This window comes from Talpa occidentalis, unplaced genomic scaffold (assembly GCF_014898055.3).
Source record: "Talpa occidentalis isolate TD23 unplaced genomic scaffold, MPIMG_talOcc4v2.1 talOcc4.15, whole genome shotgun sequence".
Taxonomy (NCBI): domain Eukaryota; kingdom Metazoa; phylum Chordata; class Mammalia; order Eulipotyphla; family Talpidae; genus Talpa; species Talpa occidentalis.
Window position 1 is genome coordinate 50,743,536 of NW_023601543.1, and position 22,201 is coordinate 50,765,736.

A 22,201-nucleotide genomic window follows, 5' to 3' on the forward strand; every position below is an offset into this window, starting at 1 on the left:
AAACATCTAATGTGTTTGTCCTCTACTCTGCATTGGGAGCCACTTTCAGTAACAACATAGGAGCTAAAAGCAATCCTTTTCTCCCTGTTCAATTCTTCTTGTCTGAAAAGCTCTTCTTCCTTCAGGCTTTCAAGGATGAGTGGATTTATAAATGTCAGCCCTCTATTTTCAGAATTACAAGCCACCATTACAAAGGTTGCATACAAAACTTAACAAAAGTCATGTTTCTGTAACTGAAACAACTGTATCTTCACTTTCATGGATGTTTTCCCAACCAGCGTAACATGGCCACTGAACTTGATGTCCTGTTTCTGAACTTAAGCTCTTCTTACACATTTCCAATCTTGTCCACCAAGGTTATTAACTATTGATACAAAAGCCATCTCAGCCTGAATGATTTTCTGGTGCACATTAAGCACCAAATCCTTTTTTTAAACATTTATTTGTTTATTATGCATACGAGCTGGGGCACAGGCCAGAGATGTGGAGGTGAGAAGATTCACCAGAGACAGAGTTGAGGGCAGGACAGGCAGACTGACTGAAAACACTGCTGAGGGAGCAGTGGGCAAGACAGAGAGAGGTCTGCCCACCATGTGGGTTGCTCTCTGTGGGCCTGGGATCAAACTTGTGCTGCAGAGGATGTGGATTACTTCACAGTGCGTGCTTAACCCTTGCGCCAACAGGGAGGCCCCCAATTCTACCAAATCTTACAGTGTTTTGGACCATCAAATATTTTTTTTTTTTCATAATTCAGGCTCACTGCTGAAAGATAAGAGAACATCAACAAAACTGTCTTTCATTTTCCTAGGTGGCAGTCCTTTCTGTGACTCAGTCAAAAAAAAAACAAAAAAAAAAAAAAAAAAAAAAAAAACAAACTACAAAGTAATTTTGTTTTCTCCATTGCTTTTACATGGTTTCTCCTACTAACCATGGATACTCCTACTAACTCCTGCAAATCAAACTTCATAGATGTTCAACACTGTTTCTCAGGATTCTGGGAGCCTTGTTCAGCCCTCTGCTAGGTAAAAACAGCCCTTTATTCAAGGTGCAAAACCGCAGCACTACCTGCCTCATAGCATTCAGCAACAGCTCTTATCACCAGAGACCCGTGTCCGTGGCCCAAAGGTTGGTCAACTGAGGGAAGAAGGAGCCCTGATCTCACTCCCCAGCACTGCACCCTTACAGCTAGGCCCACCCCGTGCTCCCTGGGGCTAAAAATAGTTTTTATCTTTCATTGTTACTGATTGAAAACAAAAATCATGAATGCATTTAAGACTGGCATGATTTGGAAAAATACATTAGTCAGATGAAATTATATAATATTAGATGTAATTTGTTTTAAGAAGCTAAAAACGTTGTAACCAAATAACTACATGTTATAGATATAGAGTTGTGCTATAACTGGATTAGCAATATTATTGAGCAAATGATTATAAACTTACATTTTAATATAAAAAACAAAGAAACATATGTAGGCAAAAGCTGCCACCATTAACTCAAGAAATCTCCACCATGGAAAGAAGTATATTTTGTTATTCTTCAGTCTGTTCAGTTTGCTTTCCTGCTCCATCCTTAATTCCTATCCTTTCATTATGAAATACATGTGTTCATATTGCTTTTACATATTTATTTTCTAAGTTAACACTTCTACTAAAAATTTCACTTCATCTTTCCCAAAATCTATCAAACAACACCCTCCATGAAGACAGAAACACTTGTACATTTCTACTGAGCCAAAATCATTGATAATGTTGTTTTTTTTTTTTTAAACCCAATAGCCATATAGGACAGAGCTATACAACAACAGACAAAATCAAAAACAGTATAGTAAATTCTCAATTATGTATGTGTGGATTCATAATTTGTGGAGTAGTTCAATCAAGCTGTGCTTTAAAAGGCATGTTTTGAGAGACAGAGAGATTAGAGACACCTAGTTAGACAACTACCTTTCTTTTTCATTTCTAAAAGTTTTTCCTTAATAGTAGGCATTCTCAAAAAATATACTTATAAATCATGGAAAAAAAGGAACTCTCCTGCACTGCTGGTGGGAGTGCAAACTGGTCCAACCACTATGGAAAGTTGTGTGGAGGTTCCTCAACCTACTAAAGATAGAGCTTCCATATGATCCAGCAATTCCACTCCTAGGTATTTACCCACAGGACACAGAACCATTAATTCCAAAGGGCACCGGCACCCCTATGTTTATAGCACTACTGTTTACAATAGCTAAGCTTTGGAAAAAACCCATATGCCCAAAACTAGATGACTGGATCACGAAGATGTGGTACATATACACCATGGAATTTACTCAGCATTCTAAAAAGAAAACATGCAATTTGCAGCACATGGATGGCGCTGGAAGGGATCATGCTCAGTGAAATAAGCCAGAAAGAAAAAGAAAAATACCGGATGGTCTCACTCATATATAGCTGGAATCTAGAAAACTTAAATAAGGGACCAGGAAAATGAATAACTATAAGAAAGTGAAAATCCAAATCAACAAACAACTATGAACAAGAGACATTCTATGGGGGGTGGGAGGCAGGGCGGGGAGGGATTGGGGTCAAAATAAGGGTGTTGCAATTGTATGGGGAATATAAAAATGAAATTTATTTAAAAAATAAAATAAAATATAAAATCTACCCAGAAAAGAAAGAAAAAAGAATAAAAAAGAAAAAAAAAAAAGAAATATGAACCAGCTCAGCAAAGTGGCAGGATACAAAAACATCATGCACAAATCAGTTGCCTTCCTATATGTACCAACTAGGAGAAGAAATTAGCAAAGTCATCTCATTTAAAATCTCACCAAAATAAATTAAGTGCCTAGGAATTGATTGAACAAAGTAGGTGAAGGTCCTATAAAAGGAAAATGATAAAACACTGTCAAAAGAAATAGAATACACAAAAAATGGAAAGACATTCCCTTCTCATGAGTAGGAAGAATCAATGTCAAAACGGTCACTCTACACAAAGCAATCTATAGATTCAATGTAAACCCTATAAAAATCCCAATGATATTATTGGAAGAAATAGAACAAAGATTATGGAAATCATATGGAACCACAAAAAAAAAAAAAAAAAAAAAAAAAAAAACCTGAATAGCTAAAGCTATTCACTTACCAAAAAGCGGGGAAATGGGGTATCCTGCTGCTGGATTACAAACTATACTATAAAGTCGTTAATTAAGGAACACAAACACACCATTAAGGGAATAGATTCAGAAGCCCGGAAATAATAAAACCACACATTATGGCAACCAATATTATGATAATGAAGCCAAGCATATACTCTGGATCAAGGAAATTCTCTTCAATAAGTGGTGCTGGGAAAACTAGATTTCTTCGGGTAAAAGAATGAAACTAGACCATTATCTTACATCATACACAAAAATCAACTCAAATTTGATAAAAGATTTGGATTCTAAGATCTAAAACCTTAAAATATATATAAAAAAATAGGCAAACACTCCAGAAATACAGAAACATCTTTGTGGACTCATATCCAAAAGCAAGGAAAATAAAGGAACTAGGAGTATATCAAACTACAAAGCTTCTGTACAGCAAAAGAGTCAGTGATCAAAACAAAGAGACACTCTACTGAATGGTAGAAAATATTTGCATGCCATACATCTGATAAGGAATGGATATTGAAGATCTACAAAGATATTATACAACTCAACAAAAATAAACAAAAAAGCCAATAAATATGGAAAGAAGAACTAAAAAGGCAATTCTCCAAAGAAGATATGAAGATGGGCAAAAAACATATAGAAATTCTGTCATCATCACTGATCACTGGGCAAATGCACATCAAAACTACAATGAGATACCACCTCACACCTGTGAGAATGGCCCATATATATAAATAACAACAACAACAAAAACAGAAAGAAATGCTAGTGAGGGTGTGGAGGTAAATAAATCCTATTACACTGTTAGTGGGAATGTAGACTGGTCCAGCCTCTATGTAGAGAAGTGTGGAGATTCATCAAAAGATTAAAAATTGATATATCATATGACCTATACATTTTAAAATTATGTATTTATTCAAAAGTAAAAAAAAAAAAAACTAATTCAAAAGGAAGTCTGCATTCCAAGATGTGGAAACAACCTAAATATCCCAGTACATATGAGTTGACCAAGAAGATGTTATGTATGTATACACAATGTAATTCTACTCCATGATCAAAAAACATAAACTCTTGTCATTTCCAGCAACATGGATGCAACTGTAAGGGCTTACTCTAAGTTAAGTGAGCCATAAGCAGAGAGATAAATACCAAATGATTCCACTGTTCTGTGTAATCTAAAGAAATCAAAGAAAGAATCAAAGAAAAACTCTAGAACTTACCCTTGCAAGAAGATCATAAATCTGAGACATTCAGGAGGGAATGGGGAGACATTCAGGAGGAAGAGGGGGAGAGCATAAAACAAAGGGGTGTTGAGCACGATGGAATATGGTAGAGAACTATGGGTGCTTTGCTGTTGGAAAAAATCTGAGGGGAGAAATCCTATATTTTGAAAAAATAAACAAGCATGTTTTAAAAAAATAATTCTCTGATTGAAAATTCATGTAATTACATTTATAACATGAAATATTCTGATAATTAAATAACTTTATTTAATATTTATGGTTGATGTTAACAGGAATGCAGAGAATGGACCTCCAAAATCTGTTTGCACATAAAAATAATGAGAACACTGTCAAAAGTTATTAAAGTGAACTTTTCTAGATACAACCAAAGTCCTGAAATAATCCAAGGAGTGTTTATTAAAAAACAAACAAACAACAATAACAAATAACTAGCTGACCCTTAAAACAGAAAATGTTTCATATCCTCTCCCCAGTCATATGGTGAACTTGAAAGCCAACAGACTCACATTCATTATAGCCATGAGAACCAGCAGCCTAAAGGGCAACAAAGGAGGTAGCAGAATGAGTTTAGAACTTCCCTAAGGTCTCATTCCTATAGAATTATCATTATCTGATGTGTTCGGTAGTCTTTGGGACACTTGACACATATAACTCGTCTTTGCTGTTTTATTGATGACTTAGAGTTTAGGCATAGTAAACATATTTTTTGAAGTACGCTTATTAAAAGCAATTAGAAGCAATTGTTTAACAGCACAACTACCTTAAATCATAATAATAGTTGGGGCAAACTAGAAACTAACCAAAAATATTAAAGAAAAGTCTGGGAATGAGGTGTCTATAGGAGACGTTGAAATATCTCCCACATATTCCAGGGGATCTAGAAGAACATGTGCATAGCTATGCATGTGTACAAGAAAAACCTCAAAAGTCCCTAATCATTCACCTTTGACTGACCCTAAATCTGTGTGCAACAGAAAGCAAAGGCTCAGGCAAAGTTAGCAAATGCCTTCTAGAGTTTTGAAAGTGTGTTCCAACATACTCATCAAATCCCTTGGCAAAAGTAAAGAGATATATTGGTTGAAAACATTGAAAAAATCTTGGTTGAACCATGAGCTAACAAATATATTTCAAGCAGGGGCATCCTTGGTCGCACACAACAAAGAATATAGAATTTACATAATTACTTCAGAAGTCACTACCAACTCTAACAATAAATGCTGGGAAAGAGGAGAAAAACTTATTTCCAGAGTTGCCACATTATATTATATAAAAATTCAGTTTTCAACAACAACAACAAGATGAAACATGCAAATAAATAAGAATGATGGCCCAGGTGATCTCAGCAAATTAATGGAATAGTATGTCCCTTTCTGGTATCCCACCCTCCCCCCATAACAACAATAATTTTAGAGCCACCAGTGGAAAAAATTGCTTTGTAGATTTGGGATCCAACTAGGAGATTGTGAAAACTCAGTGCTGCCTAATATCAGTGAGATCCATTTTGAGGTCCATATCCAAGTACCTGGCTCACCCACCATTTTCCTGACTACAGACCTAAAAACAGCTCCATACCCCTCTTATGGACTCAGCTAGAGTCCCACTGGGCCATGATCCAGCCACCATTACCATATGACAAGAAACCCAGGAGGAATTAACCATTCCCATGTTTCAGGTAATTGACTTGCAGACCATAGTTATGGTATGGACTCTGAAGTGGCCTGTAACTCAGTTCTATTCCTTCTCATGGAACCCTTGGGGCAAGCTCACTGAACTTGGGCCAACTCTAGATTGTCAAATAGCCTGGGTAACTGTAATCCATATTTTCCCATCAGCAGTCTTTGAGCAGTCCTGCCAGCCAAGGGATAAGGTGGGAGAAATGTGTGTGTGTGCCCTGAAAATCCTGAAATGACTTGTAATATAGCTCCAGCCTCTTCTAGTCATGATCAGGGAGCACTCCCACCCATTCACAGTTCTACTGGGACATATGCCCATCAGTGCCTCAACGGGCAGGTCAGCAGACTTCAGTTTGATATCAGATGCTGAATTGACCTTATGACTCAGCTCCAATCTCTAACAGCTACAATCTGTGAGCAGTATCACTGGTCCAGTGAACCATTCATAAACATGCCATTTGTACACCTGGTGGCAGACTAACTAACTTTGGTCCAACAGCAGATCTAGAAACAACCCTCTGATACAGCTCCAACCTCTCCCAGCTGTAGTTCATAAATAGTTTTGTCTATCTAGAGACTCAAGTTATGGTGAGGCAGATAAATTCTTCCATGTCCTTGTCATTGGGTTCTGGAAACTGATTTTCTTTCTGTGGTGTATTTTTCCCAGGCGTGCTTACTTGACCTATTATATTTTTCTTTCTCCCCATTGTTTGCTTTTGTCTTTGTTCTAGTCGTAGGGTCATGTAGCCACTAGTGTCTGTGGGTATGACTCTAGTGTGGTCTTACCAGGATGTATATGGGTCTGCCTGGAGCTTGAGCCATTGTGGGTAGTTGGTAGAGGTGGGGGTGTGTTTTCATGATGCTCTTTGCTCAGTTCCCACTGATGGCCAGAGGGATTTCTGGATGCTCTTATGAGATGTGGATGGTTCTGCATGCTTCCTGGGCCCCTGTGTCAGTTGGGTGGGTTCAGGGGCAGGGGTTTCCATGGCTTCCATCCATCAGACTGCTGCTGCTGTTGGGTAGGACATCCTTGCATCTTTACTTGAGCATGGGTGGATATGCATGCTGTCTGAGCCACTGCAGCAGCTGGGTGGAGGTGGGGCTCCTGTGGCTTCTGTTGACCAGAACACTTGGGTTATCTAAAGGTCCCTTATGTAGGGCTTGGCACCACAAGGCTCTGGCTGTGGCCCTGTCTGTTGGAGGGTGAGTGAAATGCACTTTCCGGTATAGCTGGGGACAGCTTAGGGTCCGCAATAGAGAGCACAGTGACACCAGACTCCTGTTGTGGCCTGGCCTGCTTGGAAGCATGGGCTGGTTGAGTGGTAGGTGTGTTCAACATTTAGTCTTTCAAGATTGCAGCTCATGAAGGAAAAGGAACAAAAGTTTGTGTCTTTGCATTCTCTGTTCTAGAGGGCCCAGTGCCTGGTGTTGTGGCCCTGTTGGCTAGGTGGTGCCAGAGCCTGAGTTGGATAGCCTCTCGGTGTAGCAGGTGTTTTCTCCTTACTTGTAGCTCAGGACAATAAAGGAAAAATAGAGTTCCGTCCACTCCTATAGAGCTAGAGGCTGGTGCTGAGGTCTGATTTGCTCATCTGGGGATACGGTGGAAACCTAGGAACTCCCTGCTGGGTTCTCAGTCGGGGCTGGGGGAGGTCAGCTGTCTTGGGGGCATGGCCAGGTGCCTCCAGAGAATGTAATCCTTTCTTTTTCTTTTTGCCCCCTTTGTGGGTTGTGGGTGCCCTAAAGATGTTTTGGTATTATATAGCCAGTTCAAAGCATATGGGTTTTGTGAGAGCTCATTTCAGTCCTTTTTTAAAAGTTGTTTTATGGAGAAAGGTTGATTCCAGACTTTCTATGCTGCCATGGTATGGGTCATTCCCTCATATTTATTAAAATGGTTCATTTATTTTACAAAATTATTTACATTGACATAACATTAGTTTACAGCACTGTATATGTTTTAGGGGTGAAAATTCACACATCTTCAAATGTATGTTATCACACTCACCTACCACCAAAGCACAAAACACAATTATCCTCTACCAAATTCCATTCTGCCCCTCCTCTATTTACTCCCCACTCAAACAATCCCATTTCTGGTAACTTTAGTTCTACAGTCATATTTCTAGGATTTGGTTTTGGTTTAGTTTTGTCTGCTCCTTTATTTATTTATATTACACATATGAGTAATAACATCTGATATTTGCCTTTCTCTTTCTGACTTTATTTACTTAGCATAATCCCTTGCAATTTCATTTACTTTGATCAGTTGAATGCCTTGTTGATAAGATTGAAACCATTGGTGGGGATCTGGGGAATGGTTCCTATTACAATAATGGGTTATCAATAACTGGTCAGCAGACTCACCTTCCTCTGAAGACCTAGATGACATAAGCACATTTTCAGCTTTCACCCACACTTTCTCTTTGTTCTCATAAACCGCATAATTGATGCTTATGATTATTCTGTCAATAAAAAAGCCAGGATCTTGGTCTTTCAGCAGCATCCTGCATTGTACAGCCTGCTCCATGACTGCCGTATCTTTCAGAGTGTGGTGTTGCCGACACAACATTTTCTAGTCTTTTTGATATGGGCCATTATCACATGTATGATGTGGTATCTTATTGTGGTTTTAATTTGTATTTTCCTGATAATAAGAGATAATCAGCATTTTTCCATGTGCATATTGGCCATCTGGGTAATCTTCTTTGGAGAAGTGTCTATTTAGATCTTCCACCCATTTTTTGATTGGGCCATTTGTTTTTCTGTTGTTGAGTTTTATGAATTCTGTCTAGATTTTGTCTGTTAGCCCCTTGTTGGGTATACAATATGCAAATATGTTTCTCATTCAGTAGGATGTCAGTTGGCTTTGATAATAGTTTCTTCTACTGTACAGAAGCTTTTTACTTTGATGAAATCCCATCTACTAATTTTTGCTTTTGTTTCTGTAGGGGCAGGATGAGCACAGAACAGGTTTTCTGATCTAGCAGATGGGTAAAGGAGGAGTCCTGGAGCCCTCAGTGGGTTTCTCAGGCTTTTATTGAGCTTTACGTGTAGTGCAGCAACCAGGTACAGGGCAGGCAGGGGTGCCAGGGTGCCAGGGAGCCAGGACACCAGCAGGCCTCCAAGCCCCCGGCAAGTCTTCACTCTGGGCTTCTCTGGCTTCTCTCTTTCCTTGTCACCCCTGCCTCTCTCCTGCTTCTCTCCTGTTTTTGCTTCTCTCTGTGACTATCTCAATACTCCTCCCATGGCCCACAGAAGTAAACAAGACAGTTTGCAACAACATAACAACTGCGGGCACCCCATCAGGCAGGACAATCCTAATGGTGGGAGGGCAGAAAAGCCTGAAAAACCATTTACCCTACAGTTTTCCTTGCCATTGCAGTGAGTCCCCAAAGACTTCACTGAAGCTAACTAATGTTGCAGTGTATTTTGCTTAAGTTTTCTTCTATATATTTTATCATTTTAAGTCTTAAAGCTACACCGTTGAATCATTTTGAGTTTTTTTGTATGCCACAAGTTAATAATCTATATTAATTGTTTTGCATGTGTTTGCTCATTTTCCCCAACAATATTTTTTGAGGAGAATTTCCTTCTTCTTGGTTCTTTTGCAATAAATTAACTATTGATACATGCGTGAATTTCTTTCTTTTCTTTTTTTAAAAGATTTATTTATTTGTGCATACAAGAGCTGGGATACAGGCCAGAGATATGGAATGAGAGGATCCACCAGAGACAGAGTGGGGAACAGAACAGGCAGACTGACTGAAACACACTGCTGAGGGGAGCAGCGGGCTAGACAGGAGAGTTCTGCCTTGCCATGTGGGTTTCTCCCTTGCTGGCCTGGGATCGAACTCGTGCTGCAGAGGCTGCAGATTGCTCCATAGTGCAGTGCTTAATCCCTTGCACCACCAGGGAGGCCCTGTGAATTTATTTCTGACATCTCAATTTTGTTCCATTCATCTGTGTGTCTGTTATATTTCCAAAATCTCAATCTTGAAACTAAAAGTTTCACATTCTCCTAATAATGTCAACATTAATTTAGAGATAGAGACATAAGCTGTGTAGGAAACTTGTGGAATAAGATTTTTGAACCAGTTTCTCACCCTAGTCACTGCCACTTTTGACCTGATGTTCATCTCTTCTTTCTTTTCCTCCTCTCCTACCCCCAGATTGATTCCATAATTTTCTATGCCCCTTGTTACAGAAAAGTAAGTCAGTGAGGTTTTCTTAACAGTGCAGATTAATGCTTAGTCAGAAAGCATACTCTGGGAATCTTGATGAATCTTACTGGAATCACCCTATTTATTGGTCTCAGAATCATTTATCTACCTGGAAAATGAAATATTAATATTACTGTAATCAGGAAAAAACATTGGGACTTAGCATATTTTCCTTCAAATCTCAGATAAAAACAACTAAAAATATACAATGAAAGAAAAAAGTAGTTTGACTACCATGAGATACCATCTTACACCAGTGAGAATGGCACATATTAAAAAAACTAGCAACAACAAATGCTGGCGAGGGTGTGGAGAAAAAGGAACTCTTCTGCACTGTTGGTGGGAGTGCAAACTGGTCCAACCACTGTGGAGAGCTGTGTGGAGATTTCTGGACCTACTAAACATAGAGCTTCCATATGATCCAGCAATTCCACTCCTAGGTATTTACCCAAAGGACACAGAAACATCAATTCCAAAGAACACCTGCACCCCTATGTTTATAGCAGCACTGTTTACAATAGCTAAGCTTTGGAAACAACCCAAATGCCCAAAAATAGATGACTGGATCAAGAAGATGTGGTACATATATACCATGGAATATTACTCAGCATTCAAAAAAGATAAACACATGCAATTTGCAGCAACATGGATGGCGCTGGAAGGGATCATGCTCAGCGAAATAAGCCAAAAAGAAAAAGAAAAAATACCGGATGGTCTCACTCATAGCAGGAATCTAGAAAACTTAAATAAGGGACCAGGAAAATGAATAACTATAAGAAAGTGAAAATCAAAATCAACAAAAAACTATGAACCAGAGACACTTTTAGGCGGGCGGGGGCGGGAGGGGAGGGATTGGGGTCAGAATGGGGGGCTGCAATTGTATGGGGAATATAACAATAAATTTATAAAAAAAAAAAAAAAAAAAAAAAGAAAAAAAAAATAAATAAATCTATTATGAAATTTAAAAATAAAAAAAAAAAAAAAAAGAAAAAAGTAGTTTGAACATAATATTTAAATATTTTCTTACCCTTATCACACCTTGTTTTAGCATAGCTTCTGCATATTTAGAAATATGCAGATTGTGAAATGTTTATAAAAAATACAACTACAGACGAGTGGGTAAAAAGTATTTCAATTTGTCACATGTTCATGGATTCTTCTCTTCCCCTAACTCAAGATTGGAATTATTTTCGTCATAACAGACCCTGGTTCCAAATTTTACTCTGCCATGTACTGGTTGTAATACATGCATCTTTGGCTCTTTATCTGAATTGGGAATAATAAAAGTTATATCAAAGAGTTTTTTGAGAAGAAAATGAGATTGTGCATATGAAGAAACCTTTCATTGAGTAGAACACAATGGACATTCATTACATATTCTTTTATTTTTTCCATTCACAGTGAGGAAATTAATAACCATTGAAGTCTCTGAAGTACAGTTCAGTCTACTTCATTTTATTGATTCTTTGTAGGGAAACATTCATGAAATACAGACCAGTGGAGGAGGAAATTAGGAAATGGGTATAGGCAGTCAGGAACAGGGTGCCCCAGGAACCCAATTCGATTTATCAGTCTGATTGTAGAACAATCACGGACCCAAAAGACATCCTTCTTAATCCAATAAAGAGTGAAATGTCCAGAACACCAAAACAATAACACCATGCTAAAGCCCTGGGACAAAGCTAGTTTCAGAAAGATAGGCCAGGTAACATGGGCAAATTCAGTGGACCTTGGCAGCTTAGGAGAACCCTACAAACTCAATGGACCTCCGTAGCCTATGAGAAATCCACAGGCCCAGTTGATTAGCAAGAGACACAATGTGGAGACACCCAATGGCCAAACCCCCATTCCTTGCCCAATACACCCATGTAAGCACCTGCTTCTTGCCACCTCTACTGGTTACCCATTCAGGACGCCTCTCTGCTCAGAGAGTTTTATAGTTCTTCTTCCTGCCCACCAATAAATCTCTTGCTTTTCTATACCATTGGTCTCAACTTCACATTCTTCCCTCGCTGAAGACAAATCCAGAGAAAGAGCCCACCTGGAGTCCTCAAACTGCAGGCCTACTCCCTGATTCATCTGATGCCGACTCAGATTGACAGCTGTCAATCATCTGTTTATTTCTTTCCATCTCTTTCTTGCCTACATTTTATGCCTCTGTCTCCAGAGACCTCAGGTGAACATTTAAGCAACTGGGGCAGCTGGGTCAGGCTATTTTTGTGTGCAGCTAAAGGCTTTTGGAGGAGTTAATGGACCACATATAGTCCGATTGGGTAGAGAATGAGGTCTTCTCCTTCCTTCAAAGACAGATGCAAAACAGCTGCACCTTTCTCTCCTCTCATTCTCTGCTGAGCACTAGCAGCTTTCCCTACCATACTGCTCTGGCTATCTTTCTGGGAACCCAGCCAAACACCTAAAGCCTATCTGATGAGTTTTGTGGAACTCTGAAAACACCAAAGGGTTAGTTTAAAAGTCCCTTCCTTCTGCGCCGTGCTGTCCTTTGCTTTCATTTCTATAATCTGTGATCCACTGAAAAGGTTCACCCAAAATTACAGGGACCCCATTGGCCAGTTAAAAACCACAAGCGTGGCTGTTAGCCTAATGTCTCAGAGAATAGGCTCCATGGTTTAGAAAGTGGAGAATCCCCCTTCTCTTTCAAGATGGGAACATTATCCTCTCTTAAACCTCACTATTTTTTTTTTAACTTATGGTTTCAAGTTTCTACATTTTTAAAAAAGATTGATTTATGTATGCATACAAGAACTGGGGGTGCAGGCCAGAGGTGTGGGGAGGGGTGAGAGGATTCACCAGACAAAGAGTGGGGAGAAGAACAGGCAGACTGAAATACACTGCTGAGGGAACAGCGGGAAGAGGAGAGGTCTCCTTTGCCATGTGGATGGCTCCCTGGCCAGGGATTGAACTTGTGCTGCAGTGGCTGCGTACAGCTTCATAGGTTGGGTCTTAATCCCTTGCACCACCAGGGAGACCCTCAAACCACTTTGTTTTCAATATGATTATCTTATTCACAGGTCCCTGTGACCTTCTACTCCTGACTCTTCTGGTTGCCTTGGTGATGGTTACTTAGGACCAGACCTCTTTCTCTTTCTCTCTCAATGCTTTCCCCAGGTCCCCTCACATAACTGTCCCTTATGCAAGGGACCTAGGTAGGGACTAGGAGCACCCCTCCAGGATTTCTCTGAACCTTGGTGGTCTTGTGTTTAGCTCTGCCTTTTAAATCACATCCTAATTGTACTGCCCCTGCAGACCCTCACTCCCATCAGGTAGACTCATGGTCATGGTTTCACGTCAATAATTGCTGGTTTTTAAATCAGACCTGAATCCTGATTTCCACTCACACTCCCTTGATCACTGCCTGGAACTCATTTGTTGAAGATATTTTCCCATATAAAAAGATATTTTCCCATATATATTTCCCCAAAAAACCCAAATTCCTTCCTTATAAATTGTTCATTCCACCTGGATTGGCTGCTTGCCCCACTTTGTGGCTTTCTGGTCCTCTGTTCACTGACCATAAACATTTTTCTAGCAGCAAAAAACAGCTCTTCTTTTACTATTTCCTGGAAGGAGTCAGCAGCATAGGTAAAGGCAATAATCTTACTGGACATTTTCCTCATGTTGGGGGTGCAAATTTCAAAGCCAAAAGATCATATAGAATGATCTGTCATTCTCTTCCAGATGGGTAATACACCCTCTACTGCATACTGACTCTTGGAATTTGTCCCCCAAAACTGGAACTCTTTTGATTCTTGGTCTTTCAGAAAGAAATGTCTGATCCTGTTTTGTACCACTGCCTGTCCATCCTACACACTGGAGGATGGTGAGTGCTGGCTCCCAGAGGGAAGTATCAATTGCAATACTATTCTTCAATTAGGGCTCTTTTGTAAAAAGACAGGGGGAATAGTCAAACATACCATATATCCAGGTGTTCTTTGCCTTATGTAAAAATCAGATTTTATGTTGTTCTTGTAATATAGACACTGCCCTCTTGACACATGGTTTCCTGGCCCTCCAAAGAAAAACAGTGATAGCTTAAATTTTAAATATGTTTCAAAGCTTACCTCAAAGCCCCCTAAAGGAACTCCCTCTCACTCTTTATCCCTCCGTGCCTTCGGTTCCCTCCTGTCTTCCATACCCTGGACCACCACAAGCCTTCTGTCCTTTCCAAGTAGTCCCCAACAGCAATTGGGGACCCACCAAAATATGTGTCCCTTTTTGAAAGTTTAAAACTAAACTTGAATAATTCAAAAATAAAATGAAAATTACTATAGAAAGCAGAATAAATATTATGGAGGGAAATAGTGAAGGTAGAAATAGAAAAGATTCAAGTGGATAAGAAAAAATAAGATTTAGAAAAAATTAAAATTTGTGAGAAATATCAACATTCAATTAGGAAAGAAAGCATGGGATAATAGGTATCTCAGTAGGTAAAGAAAGAGAGAAGGGAGCAGGCAACTTATTTAAACAAAAAACAGCTGAGAACTTCCAAAACCTAAGGAAAGAACAAACTACACAAATCCATGAAGTCAATAGAAAATCTATGTAAATGCAAAATGACCACACCAAGACACATTATGGTAAACATAAATGAATAGCTAAGTTTTGGAGTAAGGTATGCCAAGCTAATTGTAAACAAAGGCAGGAAGCATTATACTCATATCAGATAAAATAGATTTTTAACAAAGAAAGGTAATAGACAAAGTTAGACATTATATAATGATAAAGAGGTCAATGCATCAAAAAATATAGTCATTAATATACATGCACTAAAATAGGAACACCAAAATATATAAAGCACATGTATCTATCTGTATATCTAGCTATCTATCTATACATATAAAAGCATTACAACAAAATTCAGAATACATTTTCTTCTCAAGCATATGATAGTTTGAAATCTGGGAGTGTGATGCCTCCTTCCCTCTTTTTTTTTTTTTTTTTTTTTTTTCAGGAGAGCATTGGCTATTTTGGGTTTTTGGTGATTTCATATGAATTTCATCAATAATTGTTCTATTTCTTTGTAAAACGTTATTGAATTTTTTTTTAAGAAATTTTACTAGTTTTTTTTTTTTTTTTAAGATTTATTTATTACAAGCACTGGGTACAGTCAGAAGCACGGGAGGGTGAGAGAATTCACAAGAGCCAGAGCAGGGAGCAGAGCAGGCAGAAGGACCGAAGTACACTGCTGAGGGGAGCAGCGGGCAGCAGGAGAGGTCTGCCCACCATGTGGGACCCTCACCCAGTGGCCGGGGATCGAACCAGTGCTGCAGAGGCTGCGGGCAGCTTTGCAACCCAGCGCTCAACCGCTGCGCCATGGGGGAGGCCCTGTCATTGAAATTTTTATTGGAATAGCATTGAATCTGTAAATTGCTTTTGGTAGGATGGTCATTTTGATAATGTTAATTCTTCCATACCATAAGCAGGGAACATCTTTCCATTTCTTTGTGTCTTCTTCTATTTCTTTTCACAGTGTTTTATAGTTTTCTTTGTATAGGTCCTTTACCTCTTTTGTTTGGTTTATTCCCAATTATTTGATTTTTTGTTTCAATAATAAAAGGGATGGTATTTTTTATTTCTTCTTCTTCAGATTTATTGTTTGTGTATAGGAAGGCTACTGATTTTTGTGTGTTGATTTTTTATCCTGCCAGTTTAGTAAACTGATTAATTAAATTAGTTTTTCTGTGGAGTTTTTGGAGTTCTCTATGTATATTATCCTATCATCTGCCAATAGTGATAGTTTAACTTCTTCCTTCCCTATTTGGATTCCTTGTGTGTTTTTCCCTTGTCTTATTGCTCTGGCTAGGACTTCCAGTATTATATTGAAAATCAGTGATGAGAGTGGTCAACCTTGTCTTGTTCCAAAGTTATTGGAAATACTTTTAGCTTTCAACATCGAGAATGATATTGGCTATGGGATTGCAATATATGGCCTTTATGATGTTGAGGTATGTTCCTTGTATCCAGAGAATTTCAAGGGCCTTTATCATAAATGGGTATTGTACTTTGTCAAAAGCTTTCTCAGTATCCATTGATATGATCATACGGTTTTTACATTTCTTTTTGGTGATGTGTTGGATAACATTGATTGATTTTTGGATGTTGAGCCATCCTTGTGTCCCTGGAATAAATCCTACTTGGTCATGGTGAATTATCTTATGGATACATTGTTGGATTCTGATAGCTAAAATTTTATTGAGGAATTTTACATCTGTGTTCATTAGATAGATTGGCCTGTAGTTTTATTTTTTTGTGTTGTCCTTGTTCAGTTTTGGTATTAGTATAATGTCGGCTTCATAGAATGTGTTTAGTATTATCCCTTCTCATTTTTTGAAAGAGTTTGTGAATGATAGTCACTAATTCATTTCTGAATGTTTGGAAGAATTCATTTATAAATCTACCTGGTCCTGGGCTTTTGTTTTGGGGGAGGTTTTTGATTACCATTTCTGTTTCGCTGCTTACAATTGGTCTGTTTAACAGGTGTTCTAATTCTTCTTTATCTAGGTTCATTATCTAGCTTCTTTATCTAGCTTTGTAGAGTTGTAGGAATTTGTCCATCTTTTCTAGATTGTTGAGATTGTTTGCATATAACTGTTCATAGTAGTTTCTTATTATTCTTTTTTTTAAAAGATTTGTTTGTTTGTTTGTTTGTACAAGCACTGGGTACAGTCAGAAGCTGGGGAGGGTGAGAGAATTCACCAGAGCCAGAGCGGGGAGCAGAGCAGGCAGAAGGACTGATGTAACCTGCTGAGGGGAGCAGTGGGCAGCAGGAGAGGTCTGTGCGCCATGTGGGACCCTCCTCTGGTGGCAGGGGAGCAGCCAGGGATTGAACCAGCACCACAGAGGCTGCGGGCAGCTTCCCAACCCAGCGCTCAACTGCTGCGCCACCGGGGAGACCCTGATTTTTCTTTTGATTTCTGCTGTGTCTGTTGTGATTTATCCTCTGTCATTTGTGATCCTATTTATTTGTGCTTTCTCCCATTTTTCCTTTGTGAGCCTGGCTAGGGTTTGTCTATTTATTTTTTCATAGAACTAACTTTTGGTTCCATCGATCTTTTGGATTTTTTTTTTTTTTAGTTTCAATTTCATTTATTTCAGCTTTGATTTTTATTATTTATTTTCTTCCACCGTGTTTTTTGTTGTTGTTGTTGTCGTTCTTTTTCTAGTTCTTTGAGTTTTGTGATTAGGTTGTTTCTTTGAGTTCTTTCTTATTTCCTGATGTAAGCTTCTATTGCTATCTGTTTTCCTCCTATTACTGCTTTTGCTGCATCCCATTCATTTAGGAAATTGGTGTCCTCCTTGTCATTCAACTCAAAGTATTTTTTTTTAAATTTCTTCTTTGATCTCCTCATTAGTCCAGTGGTCTTTCAGTAGTGTGGGTTACAATCTCCATGAGGTGGAAGTGTTTTTTGCCTTCTTTTTATGGTTTATTTCTAGTTTGATGCCTTCAAGTTCAGAGAAGATGGTTGGTATGATTTCAATCTAGGTGAGTCTGTTGATGTTTGTCCTATGTCCCAGTATGTGATCGATCCTGGAGAATGATCCATGTGCGCTTGAGAAAAATGTGTACTCAGATTTTTTTTTGGGTTTAGTGTTCTATAGATGTCTGTTAAGCCAATGAGCTCTAAATCCTTATTTAGAGCTTTAGTGTCCTTACTTATTTTTTGTCTCATTTATTTATCCATTGGCGATAGTGGTGTGTTGAAGTCTCCTACTACATATGTGTTTTCTCTGATGTCTGTTTTCAGAGATGATAATAGTTGCCTGATATATTTTGGTGCTTCTTCATTTGGTGAGTATATGTTAATGAGTGTTATTTCTTCTTGAAGTATTGTCCTCTTGATCATGATGCAGTCACCGTGTGGGCCTGATTATAAGTTTTTGAGTTAAAAATCTGTTTTATCTGATATAAGTATAGCTGTTCCTGCCTTCTTTTTTGGTCCATTTGCTTGTAGGATGTTTTCCATCCTTTTACTTTCAGTATATTTTTACCTTTTGTAGTTAAATGTGTTTCCTGGAGACAGCAAGAGGTTAGGTTTTGCTTCTTAATCCAGCTTGTGACTCTGTGTCTTTTTTATTGAAGATTTTAGTCCATTTACATTTAGAGTTTATATTGATGTGTTAGTGTCTGCATTTTCCATTTTCTTTGTCTTTCCTCTGATTTTATTTATTCATTCTTTTAATGATTTTTTCCTTTTCTTTTTCTTTCTTTCTTTCTTTCTTTCTTTCTTTCTTTTTTTTTTTTGGCCTTGTTTTGTTGTTGTTCATCCCTCTGTTGGTTCTGGCTTTAGGACTCCTTGTAGTATTTTTTTTGGAGTGGGTGTTTAGTCCTAATGAAATTCCAGAGTTTCTGTTTGTCTGGGAAGGTCCTTATTATTTCTTCATATACAAAGGAAAGCTTTGCAGGATAAAGTATTCTTGGTTGGCATTTGTTGTCTTGGAGTCTGTTGACTATGTCCCTCCACTCTCTGTTTGCCCATAGTGTTTCTTTGGAGAGGTCTGATGTCAGTTGATTGGTTTTCCTTTGTATGTTATCTGTTTCTTCCCTCTTGTCAGCTTCATTTTTTTTTTCTTGTCTTGGATTCTTGGGAGCTTTACTATTATGTGTCTTGCTGTATTTTTCCTTTCCTCATGGAAGTTTGGTGTTCTTCTTGCTTCTTGTAAGTCTATTTTCAGCTCCTTCTTCACATTTGGGATGTTCTCTTAAATCATTTCCTTGAATATTTTCTCTGTTCTTAGGTCTCTCTCCTCTCCTTCTGGGATTCCTATAACTCTTATATTTCCTTTCCTCATGGAGTCAGATAGTTCCTGAAGTCTTACTTCAGTGTTTGGCAGTCATACTTCTTTTTCCTTTTCTGTTTTGGTTCTTTTTTTATTTCTGTGTCTTTGATAGTGCTTATTTATTCTTCCATTTCATCTATTCTGTTATCACTTCTTTTTCCAGAGTTTCCCAGATTTATTTATTTATTTATTTATTTATACAAGCACTGGGCACAGTCAGAAGCGTGGGAGGGTGAGAGAATTCACCAGAGCCAGAGTGGAAAGCAGAATAGGCAGACTGACGAAGTACACTGCTGAGGGGAGCAGCGGGCAGCAGGAGAGGTCTGCCCACCATGTGGCACCCTCACCCAGCAGCTAGGGATCGAACCAGCACTGTAGAGGCTGCAGGCAGCCTCACAAACCAGCGCTCTACCGCTGCGCCACTGGGGAGGCCCTTTCCAGATTTCTTTAGCTCTTCCATTAATACCTTTGAGCTCCTGCATTTCCTTCACTTCCCTCACTATGGACTCAATTTCATTCTCCTGGTCGTTGTTTTCCTTAATGACTTTTGTCAGTTTTTTAATCACAGCAATTTTAAATTCTTCTTCTGGAAGTCTCAGAAGTTCTTCCAAGTCACTGTTGTTGCAATCTGGTGGGTGATTTTCTTTTGGTGGTGTGTCTTTTTCCTGAGGACTTACTTGGTTGCATGTAGTTTTTCTTCTCTCTGCTGCTTATTTTCTTATTTGTCCTATGCATTGGGACACTGTGTTGCTGGTACTTGCCGGCATCTTTTTGGTGTGCTTTTTCTGGAATGTCGGAATCTAGTGGTCCAGTGGAGTCAAAAACTGTTATGTCTGAATTCCGGTAGGGCAGTAGTACTATGAATATGTTAGTGATCACTGTCTCAGAGAATGTCCTCCTTCTGTATTTGTTTAATTCCAAGTGGGGGGACTTATGCTCCCATGGTCCACACTGTGGTGGCAGGATCACCCGTTAGGCTCCAAATCGCTGGATCCCCCTCTGTGCTCAGAGTGGTGGCCAGACAGGCTGGGCTTGTGGGGGCCTCTCAGCTCACCTCTGGCTGAGGGGGCAGCTCTTCCCCAGCTCCACGCAGTCTAAGTGTGCCACAGACACACATATTATCTCTAATGCTGACAGCAAACTTGCTATTTAGTTGCTTTTATCCTAATTTTACAGCTGAGTAGCTAAGGCTCCTCAAGGTTAAGTCTTTTGTCCAGGGCCATACACCTACAGAAGAGCAAATACTTAGATTTGAACTTCAGGTATGTCTGATTCTATTTTCATATATTATTCTATCATGATAATAAGAAATGATAGAAATGAAAAGAGAGAGGGCAAAGACAAGTGCATGGTATTATAGCTTACCTACAATAACCCTGAGGTTGGATGTTTCAGATAGAGTTTTTGAAGTCCAGAGATTCAGCTCTGTGTATCTTGAAAATCAGAGACACCACTTTGGAATGTCCAAATGCCACACTGAAGTAATTTTGGGGCACTGAAATCACTTTAGAACTCATGTTCTGGAGTCATTTATCCAACCTGAAATTGGAGAAGTGAAAAGGTTTAAATATCTCCATATAATACACAAGATGAATGCTGAAGAATTTCCATGATTAGCTTGCTATCAAGGCATTTTCTTTCTGATAAGGAGAAATCCAAAGATTTCCAAGAGCAAGTATCAGCACAAGGTTTTCATCAGAGCCCCATTTTTGAAAGGATGAAATTTTAAGGATGCTCATCCTGAGTTAAAAAATGGTCTCATCTATGGGGAAAAAAACATGGATTGTCAAGTAAATACCCATCAGAGAGGAGATAAATGCTGACACTAGAACTTATACTAGAGAAAGAGAAACAGCTATTTCAGTACCAGATAGAATGATATAATCTGTTATAGAATGTTGACTCCTGTGGTACGAAAAATTTGTCACCTTTTTTTCTGGTGGATGAATACTTAAAGCACAGAAGAATAGATTAAAAGGCCTCTTTGAAGAATAAAATAATTACACTGAATGTAGGATGAAAGCTTATACAATTATACTCACAGGAGATACCATCTTACATCAGTGAGAATGGCACATATTGAAAAACTAGTAACAACAAATGTTGGTGAGGATGAGGAGAAAAAGGAACTCTCTTGCACTGCTGGTGGGAGTGCAAAATGGTCGAACCACTATGGAAAGCTCTGTGGAGGTTCCTCAACCTACTAAAAATAGAGCTTCCATATGATCCAGTAACTCCACTCCTAGGTATTTACCCAAAGGACACAGAAACATTAATTCCAAAGGGCACCTGCACCCCTATGTTTATAGCAGCACTATTTATAATTGCAAAATATGGAAACAACCCAAATGCCCAAAAATAGATGACTGGATCAAGAAGATGTAGTATATATACACAATGGAATATTACTCAGCAATCAAAAAAGATAAACTCATGTAATTTGCAGCAACATGGATGGAGTTGGAAGGGATCATGCTCAGCGAAATAAGCCAGAAAGAAAAAGAAAAACACTGGATGATCTCACTCATAGCTGGAACTTAGAAATCCAAAATAAGGGACCAGGAAAAAGACTAATTGCAATAAAGTAAAAATCAAAATCAACAAGCAACTATAGACCAGAGACACACTACAGTGTGTGGCAGGGGGAGGAGAAGAGGGATTAGGGTCAGAAAAAGGGGGTGGGAATTGTATGGGGAATATAACCAAAATGAAAATGCATACATTGTGCAAAAATGAAAAATGATGTAAGAATTATATATAATAAAATAATTCATTAAAATATTATACTTCTAGGAGGGTTTTTCCATTCTGTACTTGACAATTAACTCAGTATAAAAATATTTCATTTTTTAATTTAAAAATTATGAATAATACTTTTTAAATATTTGATTTTGGAGAAAATAGCATGTTTTTCAAAAACAAAGAAGACCGATACTGTTTTTACTTGTAGAAAAATTCTGGGTCAAAAGCATCAAAAACAAAGTAAAATAAAAACATTCATAAAGTGCCTAATGTTTTAGGTTCCTTCTTATACAGTTTTTATGTTCCTTCCTACTCAAAGTATCATCTGAGAGCTCCTGGAATTTTTAAACCCTAGACCTTTTGAAGCAGAATGTAAATATTAACAAAATCCCAAGC

General features: G+C 38.5%; 1 protein-coding gene across 8 annotated transcripts in view; it reads right to left on the minus strand.

Annotated features, from left to right (window-relative positions):
* ZC3H12B (zinc finger CCCH-type containing 12B) overlaps positions 1 to 22,201 on the minus strand; it is a 231,585-nt gene that overhangs the window by 43,692 nt on the left and 165,692 nt on the right. For 6 of the 8 annotated variants that reach the window (XM_054695696.1, XM_054695692.1, XM_054695694.1 and 3 more), the window contains one exon: positions 20,429 to 20,602. The exons of 1 other annotated variant lie outside the window; for it this stretch is intronic. The gene's annotated coding sequence lies outside the window, so the exon portion shown is untranslated. Of the gene's footprint in view, positions 1 to 14,199; positions 14,295 to 20,428; positions 20,603 to 22,201 lie in introns of all 8 variants that reach the window. One more of the 8 variants, XM_054695691.1, reaches the window with a different exon arrangement.